This window comes from Lygodium microphyllum, chromosome 16 (assembly GCF_053477565.2).
Source record: "Lygodium microphyllum isolate KBCC chromosome 16, Lygodium_microphyllum_v1.1.10, whole genome shotgun sequence".
NCBI lineage: Eukaryota > Viridiplantae > Streptophyta > Polypodiopsida > Schizaeales > Lygodiaceae > Lygodium > Lygodium microphyllum.
In genome coordinates, this window is record NC_141150.1 from 82,792,917 (window position 1) to 82,812,882 (window position 19,966).

A 19,966-nucleotide genomic window follows, 5' to 3' on the forward strand; every position below is an offset into this window, starting at 1 on the left:
GTTTTGATAGATTTTAGCACTTCTGATGCATGTTTTTAATTATCCACTTGAAGTGTGATGCATTGCTTGTACTAGTTGACGTATGCCATCATACACGAACTACTTAATAATGAGAAAATAAGATAGAAACCCTTTTTAACATTAATTTTCTAACATTGATGGTGGCTTCTCATCATTACTTAATTTATCCTTCAATGCAACTTGCATGCCTCTATATTAAGACATGTGAAGTGAATATCTTTACAAGAGTTACCTTTCACATGGTAAACATGAAAAATAGTATGGGACCATGAGAATAAATTGGATATATATAGAGGGTATTTAAGAATCGTGATTTGAACACCCTTAACATGATCCAACTTCATTAGAATAAGACTACATGTGTGAGAATGAAAGCTTGGAAAACTTTAGAATGTTGCTTTCAACTTGAGAGAATTCTTGGAGTTATCCATGACAAACTACTAGCACAACTCACTTATTGTATATCTTTTAAAGACAATGATTATGTTGGACAGGTTCCTCTCATGATGCAATGTTTCCTTTTTGACCATGATTGCATAGAACCAAAAAGAATAATATTTAATTGTTAAAGTTTGACATGATCTGCTATTGATAAACCTCCTTAATCCACAAATTCATAGACTAAATGAAATTGGAATAGAACAAAAGAAGGATAGAGAGACAAGAGCACAAGAAGAGCACAACACAATTTGGGTGCAATCATCCCCCCATGCATTGAGAGGGCTCTCCCAATGCAAGTATTTATAGATTTTCATTACTCTTATGCCCAAAATAACACATTGCATCCATGCACTTCTCTCTCTTTGTGAGAGACTCCCTTCTTCCTAATATCTAGCGAATATCCAAAAGGTTACACAATATCTTGAATGCCTTGGGGTTTTTTAAAAAAAATGCCTAACCTTACAAGCATACAATAAAATGACTAATGCTTAAAAGCATACAACAAAATATCTAGCACTTCAAGCCTGTGAATAATAAGATTAATTATTAGTACTCTATCTAGCACTTTATGTCTTTCTCCAAGCCCTTGATCTAAATATATGTCACTAACTTAAAACACATTAATACTCCGAATGTGTTCCTTGCACAATGTGACTAGTGCTACACATTCTCATGTGCAACAAGTCACAACTATGTAATGGATCATCAGAAAATAAAAATTTTATTCAAAAAGTAAAAAATTCTAGCCACTTGAAATCAATAGCCAAATAAATAAATAAATATTCATAAGATGACCAACAAATATTTTATGAAACTTCAAGGATGATATCATCACAAGTATATGTGCTATTCTATGCATGTGTGCATGGACATGTGTGTTGTGTCTATGCAAGCATATGGTACATTTTTTTGTGCCTACATATGTGCACATGTGGATGTTCATGTTTTCCTAATTAGTCACTTGTGACTAGTGGTTGCATGTGTATCTCTTTGTACTTTAGTAAAAAATGCTCCACATGTGTAGGATAAGTACACATGCAAATAGATTAAGGCATTGAAAATTAACATTTCGTAATAGCTCTCCTTTTATAAACCAATCTCTTATTAGACATCTTTATATCTATTTTTATGTGTAAATTGATAAAGTAAATCTAGCAAATAGGAAGGAAAATCTTGCTTGATAGCTCAATTTAGCAAATAGGAAGAAAATTTTTGTTAAATACTTCATTAAAACCACTTTTTACATGACCAGGTTCATCGGATAATAATGATAAGTGAGATCACAAGATTACTAAGGATAATAAGCTATGAAGGTTTATCTCTAAATAATAATAATAATAATAAATCATAAATATAAATGTATTGCTATAAAGTGCTACTTTACTAATGTGTAAGTACAATTATACAATAAACTATAAGGTGCTCTAATGTAGTGAATATGGGGTGTTATTTGGGGTAACGCTTCCACTTCCCTGGTAAAAAGTTAGTATTGCATAGTGCAATTGACAAGATCTAAGGGAAGAAAATAGTGTGGAATAGATTAGAGAAGAAATAAAATTTTGTTCTCTCAAAGCAAATGATAACATATGATGGCTTTGTGCACCCATATGCTTCCACAATGAAGCTTCCATGGTGATGTCAATCTTAAAGCTTTAACTCTAATAAAAAAAGATGGATTAATATGGCTCTAAAAGAGTCACCTTTTTACATGTACCAATGGTAGGGAATATTTTAGGAATGCTTTTGAAACATTTTGAAATAATTTTCTCTAGAAGAATTATAGAATACCCCAGTTAGAAATGTTTTGAAATGTTTTCTTAAGGGTTACTCTAGAATACTAGGAATCTACCCTTAGAAAATATTTTAGGAATGTCTTTTAGGACCCACCATTGAGATCCTTATTACTCCCACAACAACTCAATGTAGTGTGCCTTGAGTTGCTATTGCTATTAGTATAATTGGTCTACTTAAACCCTAGGTTAGACCCATAGGTTCAGATTTTACGATCTAATTATATAGACATCATTTGACATGGAGGTCAAGACCTAACTAATATCCAAGGTCTCACAAGGATTCCTCTCATAGTAAGGACCTTACAACTTTGAGCATCATTGATCATTGTAGTACCTCATGAGGGTAGGGCATTGATGGGCACATCTAGCACCCCACCTCAATGTCCACTAGAAGGTCAACTACTTTCCTAGCTCGATGCCAAGTTTGTGAAGTTGAACTCAAAGCACATCCTTCAAAAGTTTCTCGGTGAATCTATCTACTCAATACTCCTCCATTGATTAGGAGACTATCTCTAGTCACATATGTAATGATATTATATCTCTATATGTTTAGTGTGTGCATGGAACATTAGGTTATTGGTTATGAAATTGTAGTTGTCACCTTTAGCATAGTTGCATAAGAGCCTCCTTAACGAATTTGCATGTGCTACTTCTTACTAATGTGGGAGAAATTTCCTAAGTCCAAAGAGGAATAGTAACAACTAGCTTTCTAGAAACAATGTCCCATGCCTAACTTGACTAATGGTGCCTAACCAAGAGGTATCTAAATTGCAAGTAATGCCATTGTCAAGAGTTTCCTTCAAGTAATTGATCACCTAAATCCTAGCACTCCAACGATTCTCATGAGGCTTGTTAAATAATTTACTCAAAACTCTAACAATAACTCCATGTACCTCTCGATGTTTGCAAATGGTAAGGTAGCCTATGTAGACAACTTCACATTGGTTTTCCTAGGTTTGGCTATCTAGTTAAAATTGGTCACACTTGTCATCTCTTACCATACTTTGTAATCCGATATGAACATCTCTTACAGTGCTTTGTTATTGGGTATAAACTTCTCAATAGATGCACACAAACTAATATCTACACCCAACATTGAGCCCCAACATGTTGAGAATTCATGTACTTATTGTAGAAAAAAAAAAGCATGAGTAGAATGAAATTGAATAATAATAGATAAATTGAAAGAACGTAGGATAATAATTATGTTAGAATTATTTGATGCATTGCATGAGTATAATGTATATCAGATGGTTAGAAGGTAAGCAGTCAAACAACATCCAGATCCAAAAAGACACCTATAGCATACTACCACGCTGTTTGGACATATTAAAAAATAGATTCCTTTTATCACTAAGTTAAACCGGGTTTATTAAACTCAATCTTTAGCACATAATTGACAATTCAGAAATCAAATACTTTATTTCATAATAACAAGCAGAACCATCTCTCCGCGGAGTGGTACAAAACTGTCGTCTTTCCACAAAAAGACATTGTCTAGCCTAGGATAGGACCTTCCAATCTCATAGGATTGGGATGTATGTGATCGCACTCTGTCTATGGTCAATAGGAAATTTACTGGGTGAGAGTCCCTCTAAGCTTCCATAAGCCTTAGGAGCCATCCTACATAGCAGGGGCACTTATCACTCGGCCCTTTGCCCTCTCAGGTGCTCAAGTGATCAAAAACCAAAAACACCTACCTCCCTCGAGAGCATAGGACCCCCACCTGCACCAAGTGAGTTTTTCCACACTCTACAGAGTGTTTACGGAGCATTGGATTGGGGACCCCAACGTCTCAAACCACCACAATCCACAACTCATCCGGCTGTTTCAAGCACGCAATCATAAGAGACATAATTCATCATTCACAAATCCATAAAACATTTTTAACACACTTGTCAATGTATGAGATGCATAGAATCTATCCCCCTCATCAATTCATGTGTTCTTTCTTAAAAAGCATTTGATAATACTAACATGTTTTTGTAAGTTTAAGTACGTTCTAACTAATCGTAATCTATGTAATAGACATCCTATGGGCTTTTCTAACATTACTAACTTATCCCTCATTTTATCATAAGATTCAAAAAAGCAATAACATAAAATAGAAAAATTAGAAAGTTGCAGAGTTAATAGCTTAAAAGTAATCCTTTTCTTACGTACTAAACCTGACTATCTTTGTTCGGCCATCCATTATGATTACGGTTTATGATTGCAATTTCAGTTTGTTGTGGAATAAATGATCCTTCGGGTTGAATAACTTTCGCTTGCCTTCAGCAACAACTACTTCCTCACATTGGGGAGCTTTCCAAGCATGACCTCGCTCAGTATCTCGACATCTCTTGGGAGCCATGGAAGAAGCTTGATGGATTTGAGCAGCGCTTTCGCGTAGGTGTGGAGAGAGAGAAGTTTGGCTGATTTCAACAGAGCTTCATTGCATCAACAATAGAGAGACTTCTGCAAGGGTTGTTTTTTTTCTTTTTGATGTGATACTCTATCCCTATTTATATAGTAATCGAGGGGGGAGTAAAGAGAGAACACTTGTTTTTAGCATTTTCGATGATATCATCGATGATGTTAGAGAGGGCTTCGTTTTTGGAACGTAGCATGGAGATAAAGATAAGAATTTACAAATATATAGTGAGCACCGTGCGTTGTGTCATTGGACGGGCATCACTCCAAGGCTCACGTCCAAGGTGGTGACCAAGGCATAGACCTTGGCATCTTGGCCTTGGCATACTTGGTAACATCTATGAAGGCTTCGTTGGCACCGTTGGCTGCACACGAGAAGCTCCCACTAGCTTATAGGAAAAGCTTCCCAAGAGGTCACCCATCCCAACAGTGTTGTCACCCAAGTGCACTTAACTACCAAGTGACTATCCACTAGGCTAGTTCTTTTTGTTGTTTCATACTACAAACATAGTTTTAATAATCTTGTCTTAGGAGGGTTTCCCAAGCCTTCCTTCAATTATCTTCATAGTTAGAGCTAGTGTTAAAAATGTGCAATCTTTACCATTTGTTTTCAACATAAATCAACTTTTAGAATGTATATGCACATTGTTTATTAAAATAAATTAAGTAATGGGGACATTACACCATACCATACTTGGATAACATATCCAAGCCATATTGCCTTTGGGACAGTCATATACCATCATCACATTTGATCACCTCAATACCAAGAAAGTACCTCAACTCACCTAAATCCTTCATCTCAAACTTCTTCAAAAAGTTCTTAACTTTAGCAATCCCATTGTCATCATTGTTACCTATAATAATCAAGTCATCCACATAGATGGCTATCGTAACCAAACTTGCATCTCCCTTTCTCACATAAAGTGAGTGATTAGCATTAAAAATATAAAAGCCAATAGTGACAATATACTCCTTGATATTATCAAACCATGCTCTAGGTGCTTGTTTCAACCCATAGAGCGGATGGTTTATGGAAAGATTTATGATGTTCATTAAAATTGATTCCATTGCTCATGAGACCTATGGTATCATCCATTATGCTTAAAACAAGGGTATACCTAATTGGGCCAGTGTGATGCATGATCGGCTTATGATGACTGAAACAAAGAAAGTCTTCCATAAGTATTGAATGGGATGCTTTTTGGTGGCATTATATGAATATGCTTGGATGCAATTTCTAGATTTGACTATGGATGCTTTGTTGACGCGAACCCTTGATTCTATATCCATTGATACAAGTGATGCCGATACTATGACTAAGGATAATAGTCATGGTAAAGATAGTGGGAATGCTGATACTCTTTTTGGGAGTGATGAGGATAAGTATGCAATCTATAGGGGCTTTCTTCAAGTAGAGTGTCAAGAGGATTATGCTAGGCAAGTGGCCTTGGAATTTGTTAAAGATCATGGAAAGCATATGGGTTTTGATCATGTAATGCATGTGGATAAGCAAGTTAAAATGGATGCTTTGAAGTCTTCAGATAATACACATTCAATGAAAAATAAGCAAAAATTTGAAAAATTTTGGCTTTGGGGTAGCCTTAGCCTAAAGATAAGCCATCTAATGTTTTTGATGATACTTCTATTTCCATTAAGAGTGCATTGGGTAAAGATATTGGGTCTAGTCACATATCTGATGTTCCATTTGCTTTGGGTCAGTTAGGGCCTTATTCTTTTATGGTTAATGTTAACCGGTAGATGAACAAGGTGGAAAATCTGGAAAAGCTAAAGCAGAAGACAAAGGCCAAGGCAAAGTGAAATGGAAGACACGGGCGCACAAGGAAAAGCGCAAGTCAAATATTTTTGTAAAAGAGCACAAGCGCATCATGATTTAATTTAAGGAGTGACGGGCTCTTACCCGTGCAATTTGTAAAGGTAGATGGTCGGTAGGAAGGAAGCTAGGAAGATAAGAGGACAATGGGAAAAGGGCCCAGCCATGTAAAAAAGGGGATAAGGGGATGACCATCCAAAAGGGATTTAGGGTTTTGCATATAAAGTTGAAAAGTAAATGAGAAGCTGATTCTTGTGTGTGGCCAAAAGTGAGTCTCCTCTTCTTCTTCTTGCTTGCTTGAGCTTGTGCTTGAGAGATGGAGTGTGAGAGTGTGAGGGAGTGAGTGTGTGAGGGTGAGGGACTGAGGAGGAGAAGCTCTCCATCTTCTCCTCTCTTCTTCTCTTCTCTTCTCTTCTCTTCTCTTGCTCGCGGCGATGGAGCTTGGAGCGTGGAGCTTGAGTATGGAGCTTGCTTGAAGCTTGCACTTGGATCGTGGAGCTACCAGAGTGTGTGGGAGAGGAGGTAACTCGATTGGCATGGAGATAAGCTCACTGCACCCGTAGATATGGATGGCGCGTCGGCTATGTGAGAGGTAGCCATTAGTGCTCGGCTTGGAATGCTTGAAGCAATAAGCGGTCCGTGGGTCTTGGCGGTTGAGTGAAACCTCCCACATTTTGATTTGTCGGGACCAACGAATTCAAGCCTTGAGCGCTTGCGCGCTTCGAATCGAGCATTAAAGTAGGGTTTTCCCCGAACCGGTGCTTGAGGTAGATAGGTAGGAAGCGAGGGAGTTTGAAGAGGTATTCGATCTCATTAGCAAGTAGATTTTTGTTGTTTTGGACTTGGGAAAGTATGATGGGAGTAGTGTAGGTATTTTCCTTATGATTTTTTCTTGCATTTAGGAAGAATAGGAGCAAAACATTGGAACAAACAATAGGGTTTTCTGTTGCTATATAACAGGCTAAAACAGGGAAAAGAAGGGCTAAAAATGAAATTTTGGGTTAAATGTTAGTAAGGGAGGCAAGACTAAGGTGAGTACATGCTTGGATAGGGTGATAAGGGGCCAAGAATTGCAAGAAAGGCCACATTGTGCATTGTAGGGTTTTAGGACAGCAGGAGAGAGGGAGAAAGCTTCATCGCGTAGATCCGCTTTGATCTGGCCATCCGGGAGTTATTTGCCCAGCCCAAGTAATTCTACACCTTCCCCTATATGAGTAGGTTGGATCTGGAGCTGCTCGACCAGGGAGAAGGCCTCCAACACTCGGCATGATGAATTTCGTGAAGTCCAACGAAAAAATGCGCCACGCTTGGCGTGTCCAAGTGACAGAAATTCTGGCCTAAGTCCCAAAATCGGCCCTCTGACCGCTCGGCCATTCGGCCCTCGGCCCACTACCATTCGGCCCACTTGACTCAACCCACTACACTTGGACCACTCGACTTGGCCCACGCGACTCGGACACCCACCGCTCGGCCCGTCCGAATTGAGCATCCGGACCAACTTTGAAATTCAGCCCTCGGCCCTGCCGACTTGGCCCACTTGACTCGACCCACCTGACTTCGGCCCTCGACCCACTCGGCCCTCAAACAACCAGACTCGGACTGGCCGAATTTGACATTCGGACTAGTTACATTCGGCCCTTCCTACTCGGCCCTCGGACGGGCCGAATCGAGCATTCAGCCCCTGCAATTCAGACCTGTTAGGCCAAATTTAGATTTTTTCAAATTTTAACCTGTAGTCCCTGAAACTGACCAAGAGACCATATAGAGCCAAAACCATATCATAGATCAATCCACTCGGCTGAAACTTAGAGCAAGTAGCTCAAAATTTGGCTATAAACGGTCCTCCAAATTGTGCATGGTGTTTACCGTAACGGCCCGCGGGCCAGGGGGGGACTGCCCCCCCCTCCCCGGACCCTTGCAGAGGGGGCTCTACCCCCTCTGCACCTCCCCCAAGTAGGTTGGAGGGAAAATGCGTTCCATGACAAGTCCTCCAAATTGGACCCTAGTGTAGTAATGGCTCTACACGAGCATGGATTCTCACTTGCAAAAGAGCAACCAAAAGCCCATATCCAAACAGAGACAAACAGAGACCCTAGAACCTCAATGGGCCCATCTAGCCAACAAGGGCAAAAAGGCCACACTGCAAAAATACATATGTGTTGCATTCGGACTGCATCTAGTCAAAGCGGAAAGCAACAACATCAAGCTACAATAGCGAGAATGACTAGATATGATAGTCCTAACGATAGATGCTCCTTGAATACCACTGCACTGACGATCCAAGACACCAGTGGAGAATCCACATCTGGTCGTGCAGTTGGGGACTCAAGGGCATTTGTCAGAAGGCTTAAATTTACAAGCCAAGACCCGGAAGATGAAGACATAGTACCACCTACTTATCTTAGGGTCAAACTCACCGTGAAAAGAGAGGATACTATCCATGCTCTGATTGATGAAGGAGCAGACTTTAATGTCTTGACCTATGAAGCATGGACCCTACTAGGCCAACAAAAGCTCACATCGACTAATGCAACTCTTAGCCCTTATGGGGGACACCCACGAGCACTCATAGGGAAGTGCAAAATCCTTGCGACAATTGAAAATGAAAGCTTACCTATCCTATTTCATGTTTCTCCAAATAGTGCTAATTGCGAGAAGGGAACCCTCCTTGGAAGACCCTTCAAAAGGGTGACCAAGTGTGAGACCAACTATGTAGCACAAAGGATACACATGACACTACCGGGTGTGAGGATAGTCACGACCTTTAGCAAGGGTGACCTCATCGAACCTCAAGGGAAAGGCAAGGAAGGCGCTGACATAACAGTCAAGCCTACTAACAAGAGCAAGGACTTGTTGGAAGAGTTGATACAAGCACAGGTCGAACAACGAGAACCAGTGAGTGAGGCTATGCCTGAAACAAGAAGGTCAGGAGACAATGCCAAGGACGGCCTTTGGACTTACAAATACCAAGTGTGATGATCCGACTCTCAGAGACCCGCTCGGGACCCCCTGGGGACCCCGTCTAGGCCCCGGGCAGCACTAGACCCATTCCACAAGTTTGCCATTTTGACCCCTCAACACGTCACGGGGCACCCCGACGCGTCACGGAACGCGACACGGCACATAACACGACATGAGATATACCCAAGGGCCCATCTTGAGGGCTTCACGTCATATTCATAGATAGAAAGTATTTACATGATTCACCGGGGGCTCAGCAAGGGACTACGTCACGGTGGGTGGCCCAAAAGAAGCCCAAGCCTTATAGACAAAGGCATCAATGGAGGGTCAGCACAACACCGCGATGGATATCCAAAGTGTTGCTACGTGCTCAAGGGTATTACGCAGGTAACCGATGGATATGGGTGCCAAAACGCCCTGCTAAACCTCCTTTGTTGACTGAAGGCCAATTCGTATCAAGAGCAAAGATGTGTAGGAGGAGACCTAAATGAAAGATCAAGTCTCGAGTCAAAAACATTGGCGTGATCGAGCCACTCACGGTCATAGTCAAGAAACCAAACGAGACTAATCGGAGGGTAGATCCTCAACCTAGCGTGATTGACAAGCAGATATCAAATATAATCGTTGAGGATGCACGAAAGCCACTAGTGCCCAAGGAGCCTTTGATTCCCCAAGAGGATAATGAGCACCAGAGGCACCACGCTGCTTGTGAGAAGGCTAATGGCTCAACAAGGCAAATGGCACAATCGTCTAATAGCCTCGAACAAATCATTCAGCCAGTGCCAAGTCCACCTAAGAGCCCTAGATCTCCTACACCCTCTTTTTCCAAACGGACACAAGAAGCACAACAGTAGTCGTTAAGGGTGGCTGCTCAATCCCAATCTCTATCTCCATCTAAGCTTCCAAATGTCCAAGAGGTGGGACATGACACCAAGGATATGCCTGTGCAACCTAAGGTGACTAGATCAACTCATGCTCTCGATCTACACAGGTGAATGCTCAAAGTGCAACAAAAGACACGACCACTTCCGATCACCCTAGGGACTTGACACCGCAATCCACCAAGAGTAGCCAGCCCATGGGACTAGCCGCTACTACTTCCAATCAAGGATCAGAGCAACCACAACCACTGGCCGTGACAATGCTCCTTGCGGAACGTGTCCTTAGTAGTTCACCTATGGAGGAGGTACCGCAACCAGCATCCTTGAAAACTCCAATACTTCCAAAGTGCTTAAAGCCTAAGCTGGAGGAGTTAAACAGAAGGGAATTGACCAAAGAGCTAGACTCTCCAAAAAGAGAGGCAGTTGTACCCTCACAACCTAGCGAGGCTATTCAGCAGGCCACGGCTATGCCCCATGAGGACACACTAGAGAAAGAGAATGCTGAGACCCAGCCAAGCACATCAACGACTGACCTAGTTCAAGGTCTCGAGTCTTCAAGGGATACACCTCGATTGCCTAAGAAAAAGAAGAGAAAAGAAAGAAAACAACAATAGCAGTTGCAAGTGGCTGTAGACCCCAAGAAGATTGAAACCAAGAGTGCCAAAGAGCTAAGGAATAAAGCATCGAGACCATCCACCAATAAACCCATTGATGTCTCTCCTAATAGTGGTGAAACCTCAGATACATCCATGTGCTCTGAAAAATCAAAGCATCCGTTACCATCAACAGTTGCTTGCAACACTCAATCCACTGACAACAGAACTCGCGTTGACCAATCAAGAGTGGATGCAACGCCGTCACAACAGGGTGACAAATTTATACCAGTCACATCCAAGCAGAACCATGACGCAATAACAAAGCCTCAGGAGAAACATGGAAACCCCGAGAGCATAAGAAATCTTAGCGTTGACCGATCTTGCTCATTTAGGCCTAAGCCCCTAGCTATGCTAAAGCCTAGGCAAACTCCTAGAACCTTGCATGAGATAGCAACCGAGCAAGCCCTCGTTGAACATAGAACTGTCACAGAATGCTTAACTAAGTTGGATGCTAAGCTCAAGGTGCTTGCACGTGTCTACATCCTTGTGGACATGGAGGCATTCTCTAAGGAGCAGCTTGGAGAATACTTGCCATTTTCCCTATCCTGAGAAGAGTAAGAACATCTTAACAAGCACTATGATAGGCTCCTACATGAACGCATGCGACTCATCTCTGACGAGGAAGCCGACGAACTACGCTTAACTGTAACATTCAATTATGTGCTCTACCAACCAAATCTCTTAGAGATAGAGCAACTAAAGCAACAAGCGGAGGGTCAAAGTCAATTTGAGAAACATTGGTTTGAAAACCGTGTTGCAATGGTCAAACTAGGAGCCCCAATCATGACAGTCTCAGAAGAGTGATTAGCCAAATGGCTGTCTCAAAGAGACCCAACCTATGTGGCGCCAATTTCCTTTCGAGTGCTAACTGCCATTCGGGGTACGAACTTAGCTGGAACTAGCCAAGAGAACTCTTTGGCTGATAAGGTTCTCACTGAGGAGGAGCTACATGTTGCAAGTAAACTCGGACAAGGTACCATGATACTCGACGTCGCAAAATATCTATCATTATTGTGTAACCTGCCATGAGTACTAGATGTGTGTGCCACACTCCAGTACAAACCAGAGTTCTACAATTGGCTTTTATCCTCATGAAGTGACATGGATTTGTAAATATGTATATAAATAAACAATGAATTTTGTGACCATGTATAGATAAGATAAACACACACAAGCAATGATAGTCAAGCACAGGGAGAAGAGTTGGGTTAGACAAGTTGAGCTCCTCAGGTCCTCCTCTGACCAAGCATTTAGAAGTCGTGTCACCATTCTTGCCTCCAGGAGGAGGGCATGCAACCCTCATTATCGCCATAGGAAGCCCTGACCAACATCTCTGATTATGTAGATGGGGCACCGTCCCTTTCTATACACCTGTCCCCTTTTTCGGTCTATCCTTCCAGGGATGAGCCCTGCTCCACTCCATGACAACTAGTCCATGCAACTTAGCATAAGCCAAGATCTGCTAATGGGCTGGAGGCAAAATGAACATCATCATGGGGACCACCCCTCATGCCTCACCTCTCCCCTCCTCATCATATGTGCTTGATAACCCACTGTATAATCCCTTCCATGCGAATAGTTTTATCCTGTCTCAAGGCCTAATCCTTGGTTTGCATTTTGCAGGTCCCCCTACGATAGCCGACATGGAGCACCTAGTGCAGCTGGCTTGCAAGGACGCTATCAGCCATCAAAGGGAGCGTGCAGCACAAGCTCCTCCGCCGGAATGCCACGTACCTATCCTTAAAAGGTATGCAAAGAAACGTGGCCCCAAGCGACACCGCCTCGGACATAGGCCAAAAAATCCCCAGGCCAAGGGAATAGAAGCTCAAGGAAGCACACAGGGCGTGACAACACCGATCGTGCATGCCCCCAACAGACGCTCGGGCATCAGGTGCTCGAAAGAGGAGAGGGCAGCTCGAGACAAGCAGGAATTTGATGCATTGTTCAAAAGTATGCTGGAAATAATTGCGGTCAGGGACTACACCATTCAGGTCCCGAGCAACATCTTCCCTGCCCAACCTCACAAGAGCCCCTCACCAGCACAGCCTCAGTCGCCCGACCACCCAGACTCGCCCCACCTCGTACAAATAGAGTAGCCCCATGTTGTATAAAAGGCTTATCAAATGCTACCTGGCCATGACTTTTTGTCTTTAAATGGTTAAGAGTTGACATGTTCCCCAATTGTACAAACGTTTCATATCCACGTTTAATATATTTCACGTCTTTTGCAAAAGAAAAAGCTAATCAAGCACAGGTGATAAGTATCTAAGTCAACACCATGGAATTCAAATAAGTGATGTCTCCTTGCATTGCACTGGTTTGTGCATGTACTCTCATGAAGTGACAAGTGGATGTAGGATGATACAGGTCTTTGTGCAAAAGTGTTCAATGCCCGATCACCGCAAGACCATCAACCCCACAAAGAGCCGCAACAAAGCCACACTGCCGAAAGCACAAATCACCTGTGCGAGTGCCCACGTCACATGGCCCAAAGCATGATCCTAACCACTTCCTCTTTTACACCGGGCACTCACGGCAACTGTCACCCCAATTGTACCAACATCACACATTCCAAAGAGAGTTGCAATATCTCAAGTGTATCTCCCCATCTCAACGACTGCTTCTCTAACAACGAGGCTACGGCACAATCATCACTGTAATATCCATTTCCTGAGCCTTCAAAGCTTGACATTTCCCAACCCCTTGAAAGGCTGATAGCCTTAACATATTGCAATGGTCATACGTAGGCAAGTCCAAAAAAAAAAAAAAAAAGAGAAAAGAGAAGAGAAAGAAAGAAAGAAAAAAAAAGCACAAGAAAAAGAAACAAAAAAGAAAACAAAAAAGGAAAAAAAGAATAAAAAATAATGAAAACATATGAAGCACCCACGATCACAGCACAGCACCTAGGGGTCCTCAAATTAGGTACGTCCAATGACCTTGGTCGACTGGCTCCGTCCCTAGTCCCCTAGCCCTTAGCATCACCCACAATTGTTCAAGGCACATCAAGGGTAGGACATACCTAGGGATCTTGTCTCGCCTATGGTTAGACCTGTCACCTTGACCCATTTGCATGATTCCCTCTTGCACTATGCCTTAATACCATTGCAATTAATCGTGGTAAGCACCGCACGAATGGCCATGAAAAGTACAGTGTCCTCATCACGTAGATCCAATAGCTACCAGCTCTACCAATAGTGCAGTGTCCCTATGTTAAATTATGCTATGTCGTGCAGTCACAATGCAAAGGATGTCTCATACACCTTCACATGTACTTCTTCTCAACATGGACAACTTTGCTTCATCCACACGACGTTGTTACAAGAAACCAGCCTACAATCTTCTAACTATGTAACATCTAAGTATGCACGAGCACTCACATACTATCTGCACCAAAATATATACACAGTTTGGGTCCTCAAGTGCAGGACAATACTCTCAGCTTGCTTAGAGTTCGACCTGTCTCCCAAACTAATTGAACTATGTCTTGTGCACGATAAAGAAGACTAGCACTATCCCTAGGGAGAGACCACCTATGAGAGGTTTTCAATTGCAAGTATTGAAGACTCCAACGGAAGTGTTGTTTGCTCTTCGTCAACACCCAACTCTGGATTCTTATCCGTTATCATCTTACAAGCTCGCCAAGAATCGTCATGTGCAGAATCCCCAACAAACCAACACTTGTGCGGGCCATCAGTGCAATTCCCAACAAAGAACAACCCTACCACCAACTCCAACAACCCTACCACCAGCCACCTAGGCCACCAACGTGCCCCTAATGACCTTCCTCCACATCACCACCAACACTCCTCCACGGCAACCACCGATGTCCCTTCCACCCATGTCTTCAGTGTGTAGGCCAAAACTTGCTACCTACGACGGTGAGTGCCATGGGACTGGCACTCATCTAGGAGGGGGGTAATGTTAACCGATAGACGAACAAGGTGGAAAATCTGGAAAAGCTAAAGCAGAAGACAAAGGCCAAGGCAAAGTGAAATGGAAGACAAAGGCACACAAGGAAAAGCGCAAGTCAAATAATTTTGTAAAAGAGCGCAAGCGCATCATGATTTAATTTAAGGAGCGTCGGGCTCTCACCCGTGCAATTTGTAAACGTAGATGGTCGGTAGGAAGGAAGCTAGGAAGATAGGAGGACAATGGGAAAAATGGCCTAGGCCATGGCCGGCCATGTAAAAAAGGGGATAAGGGGATGACCGCCCAAAAGGGATTTAGGGTTTTGTATATAAAGTTGAAAAGTGAATGAGAAGTTGATTCTTGTGTGTGGCCAAAAGTGGGTCTCCTCTTCTTCTTCTTCTTCTTCTTCTTGTTGCTGGCTTGAGCTTGTGCTTGAGAGAGGGAGTGTGAGAGTGTGAGGGAGTGAGTGTTGAGGGTGAGGGACTAAGGAGGAGAAGCTCTCCATCTTCTCCTCTCTTCTTCTCTTCTCTTCTCTTCTCTTCTCTTCTCTTCTCTTCTCTTGCTCGCGGCGATGGAGCTTGAAGCGTGGAGCTTGAGGATGGAGCTTGCTTGAAGCTTGCACTTGGATCGTGGAGCTACCAGAGTGCACGGGAGAGGTGATAACTCAATCGGCATGGAGGTAAACTCACTACACCCGTAGATATGGATGGCCCGTCGGCTATGTGAGAGGTGGCCATTAGTGGTCGGCTTGGAACGCTTGAAGCAATAAGTAGTCAGTGGGTCTTGGCGATTGAGTGAAAGCTCCCACAATTAGCAGCATGATAGATGTTATGGCTATGATGCAGAGAGTTATGATGTACTTGAAGCAATATGAGCAGGTTAATTCAGGGATTGTACTAGAAGTTACAAGATTACAGGATCAATTGCAGACCGAGAAGATGAAGTCTGAGGTTTTGTCTCAGTAGTTGTAGCAAAAAAGGGTTGATTATGATTCATTGCTCTCACAGCATCATGCTCAAATTGTAGAGCTCGAGTAGGTTATTGAGTATAATAAAATTTTAGTGCACTTGTTTGAAAAGTGGACTGAGGAGCTTAAGACTAAGTGTTTAGATGAGATGCATCACTTTGTTAATATGTATGGGAACTTGCAGGTTGATCATAAATTATTGTTGGATAGATTTCACCCTTTGAAAGTGGTTGAGCAGCAGATACTTCAAAATTTGGATGTTGATGTTGATGGATCTGTGGTACTTAAATCAGAATATTAGGATATTCATGATGCTTTGGTTTTGGAGGTGAAGCAAGCATGGCAAGAGGTTGCCCAAAATCTGGATGTCTTGGTTTCTAGACCTTATACTATGTTTAAAGATGTTTTTGTTTCATAGCAGTAGCATGTTGATTGTCATGAGGAAGAAGCATTGCATGAGAAGATATCTATGTTGGAAGAGAGGTATCATGACTTGGAATCAAAGTTGTAGGATGCTTTGGAAGTTAATAGAAATAGTGAGGATTATATAGCTACTTTATTACAACACAAGGACTTTCATGCACTTAATGGTAGTGATGTAGTTCAAGAGGTGGTTAACGAAGTTCATGAGGAGTTTTAGGAGATGGATAATGCTTTACTTGCAAGACATAATGATCAACATTCTCGAGTTCAAATATCTTCTTGTAGAGACATTATTGTCTATGTTCCTATTTCCTTTTAGTTGGTTATAGCTTGATGTTTTTACTTCTTTTTTTGTTCTTCATACTTCATAGATCATTTTGATTGGCACTTAGAATTGGTTATGCAACTACACAAGAGGACTATGAGTATCCTAGAGGGGCTCTACTCATGGTAGCTCAGTGTGGCTTGTTAAGAGGTACAAGGCCTCTAGCAAGGCATAACTATGTTCTTTGGGTCATTCAACATTTCACTTCATGCTTATGGGTTTGATTCATGATTGTGCCAGTCATACATCGGGTTGTGCTAGGTGTTAGGGCATAAAGTTTTAGGGCTCAAATTCCAATAGTTACTTAGTTTTTTTACTTTAACATATGCATATAGTTACTTGAGATTGGCCTATGTAAAAGTGACCATAAATGTCACGTGGTACGTTACATGTATTACAGATGCATGCCTTGATATTTGGGTAGTTGTATTTTCTTGAGATCAGATGAATGAAACAGTGCCATGTTTTTGTTGGTTGCTACTGATTAATCTTTATTTATGTGTCATGTTTCCTGGTTATCACGGTTATTGTTTATGAGTTATGTGTTCATAAATATTCTCAAATATGGAAATTGGAATCTGCACAGGAATTATGTCAGTGATGAAGTCTAGGATTTTAGCATATTTTTGTGTTCTTCTATCTTTTGTTGTGGGTATGAAGTCCTAGAATATGTGCAACACTTGTAGATCCACCTAAAGATGTAGGGCTACTCTTTAGTCTCCCAGACCAATGGGGGACTAACTATAGATGTAGTACTAGATGATGTTTCTATCAAATAAGGCTCTATGATTCTTACTTTTCTTTCTACACATAATTATCATGATCATGACCATCATCCAATGCATCACCACTAGATGCATACCAATTGCTCACCTCATAAAAAATAATATCCCTGCTCACTCTAAACTCACCTGTGATGACAAGGTTACAATAACAATACCCTTTCTACTCTAAAGAGTATCCAATAAAAATATATTTTCAGCCTTTAGATCAAGCTTCTTTCATAGCTCATCTAGCATATGAACATATGTAATACAGCCAAACACTTTCAAGTGTGACACATCGGACTTCTCACCTATAAAGCATTCTTTGAGGGTCATCCCATGAACACAGTGTTGAGATATTTGCAATCACACCCAATGTAGCCTCTTTGTATGAGGCAGTTTAGGTTGAAGACACGCAGGCCACACGAATCCCATATGCACGGAGAGGGAAACTGCTACCCATCCCACCAACTATAAAGCATTGTACTTGACTACCACTTTTTCATATATGATGAATGCAATATCATGATGCTTTACCATTTCAGTTAGTATCTTGATCATTGTCAGTCTTATACACAAGATTGTGTTTATGAGTCCAAGCTTCCATCTTGGAACCTAATTCACTTGTGTAACAGGTCAAGTCTTTGTCTATGTCATCATGATCTCAATCTTCATCTTCCATCCACCATAGCATCTGCCATGCTCTAGATCCTACATCTTTTGACATGGTATCAGAGCTCAGCTGAGCATGGCACTACCTCTCCGATCTCTTCTCACCTCTGATCATCTCTACCCATCTCACATCCAACTCAGGCCTTCATTTTCAACTTTATCTTCATCCTGACCTTGAGTCTACCATAGCCAAACAGCACATACCTCTAATGGAGCTTCTTGATCTCCTCATCTAGGCCATAACTCTTGAAGCCCTCTTCTAGGGATATCTCCTCTAGGTCAAGGCTCTCCTCCCTGGGGCCCATCACAACTCAACATTACTCGTCACTGTGCCCAACATTTCATGGATTTCCTGTCGCTAGTCTGAAGTGCACCTGCTAATGATCGTATGGCTGGATCTGCGCATGTGTATTGCAATTTACCCTGCACCTATAGGGCATTTGAAGCCTACCACGTGAGCTTCCTCCTGAAAAATTTTGAGCTCAAAAGCTTCACTCTAGCTATTGCAATCAAGAAAAAACTAGAAACCCTAGAGTTTGAAGCCATAGCCAACTTCTCAAAAGTTTCATCTTTACATCAAGTTCTTCTTCCACCTCATTTTCTCATTCCTTGAGACTCAAAACATCCACTACCACTCTGATCTATTTCACTGCCCCATTCAAATCAGCAAGGGAAGAAAGAAATCAAGTCGCTTAAGCCAAGCAAAGAGCCAACTCAACAAGAGGATCAGCATCAACACCAAGCTCATCCACTTAGTATCTCTTGATACTAAGTTAGTGCTTCTTAACACTTGTGCTCTTTAGCACGTTCAAGATCAACTCTTTGCTAGTCACTTGGAGCTGATATCCTATCATGGAAATATCAAATAAGAATATTTTTATATGCCTACTTCCAATGAAGAGCTGGTGCGCAGATCGGACGCAGGTAGCTCACGTAGTGAATTCCCAAAGGTCCCCAAGAACAAAGCACTCTACTTTTTAGCACAAAAACCAATGTAAAAACAAGCACGACATGAGACAAGAGACAAATTGGGTTGAATCTCCCCCATGCCTTGTGTGAGCGCTTCACAAAGCATGTATTTAATGTATATTTCCAATCTTTTTGCTCAAAAATAGCCCAATTACAAAAATATGACAAGCTTTTAGCTTTTGAGTTTGCTTTCTACCAAAAATAGGAAAATAAAGCTAATGGACGGTGCCCAAAGAGTCTGGCACGCCCAATCTCAATGTCCAAATAAAAATAACATATCCAGGCGCATAAGCGCATACAAAATAATATTAAATAATCAATGTCTCTATAGACATAATCAAAATATAGGCGTGGCGCCTATCAAAATATAGTCCAAAGGTCGAAAACCCGCTAGACTCCAATGCTTTCCTCCGCCACTGCTGCTATCTCTACACATCAACTAAAGCATTCACAATCGTTAGTAAAATAACACAATTAAACCGACAAAAGTGAATACCTAGCAGTCTTCAGCTACATAAATAAATCAACTGGTTAGAAATAAATCCTAACCTTAATTTATTACTAGTGCGCACTCTAAACTCATAAACGCTTATTAATTTAATATGCATTTTGCGGAATCACCCGCTATGGAATCACACATGTACACACTAAATTAATAAAACGCCCGAAAAGAACAGGCGTCCCCATCAACTTCTCGCACAAAGAATCCTCTTTGCGTATGAGCCCCGGTCATCTAAGTTTACGGAATCCACCATAAAACCTCACAGAATCCACCGTGGAATATGCCTCCTGGCATCATACCCCCGGGGTGGGATAGCAATTGACCTCAATTGCTATTAGCTCAATGTGGAGCTAACAGAGTGGGGAAAGCATTTAAGTCTCTAGCGTGCATCCATTGTGCTTCCTCTACAGGATGGTTCTTAAATTTCACTAGATAT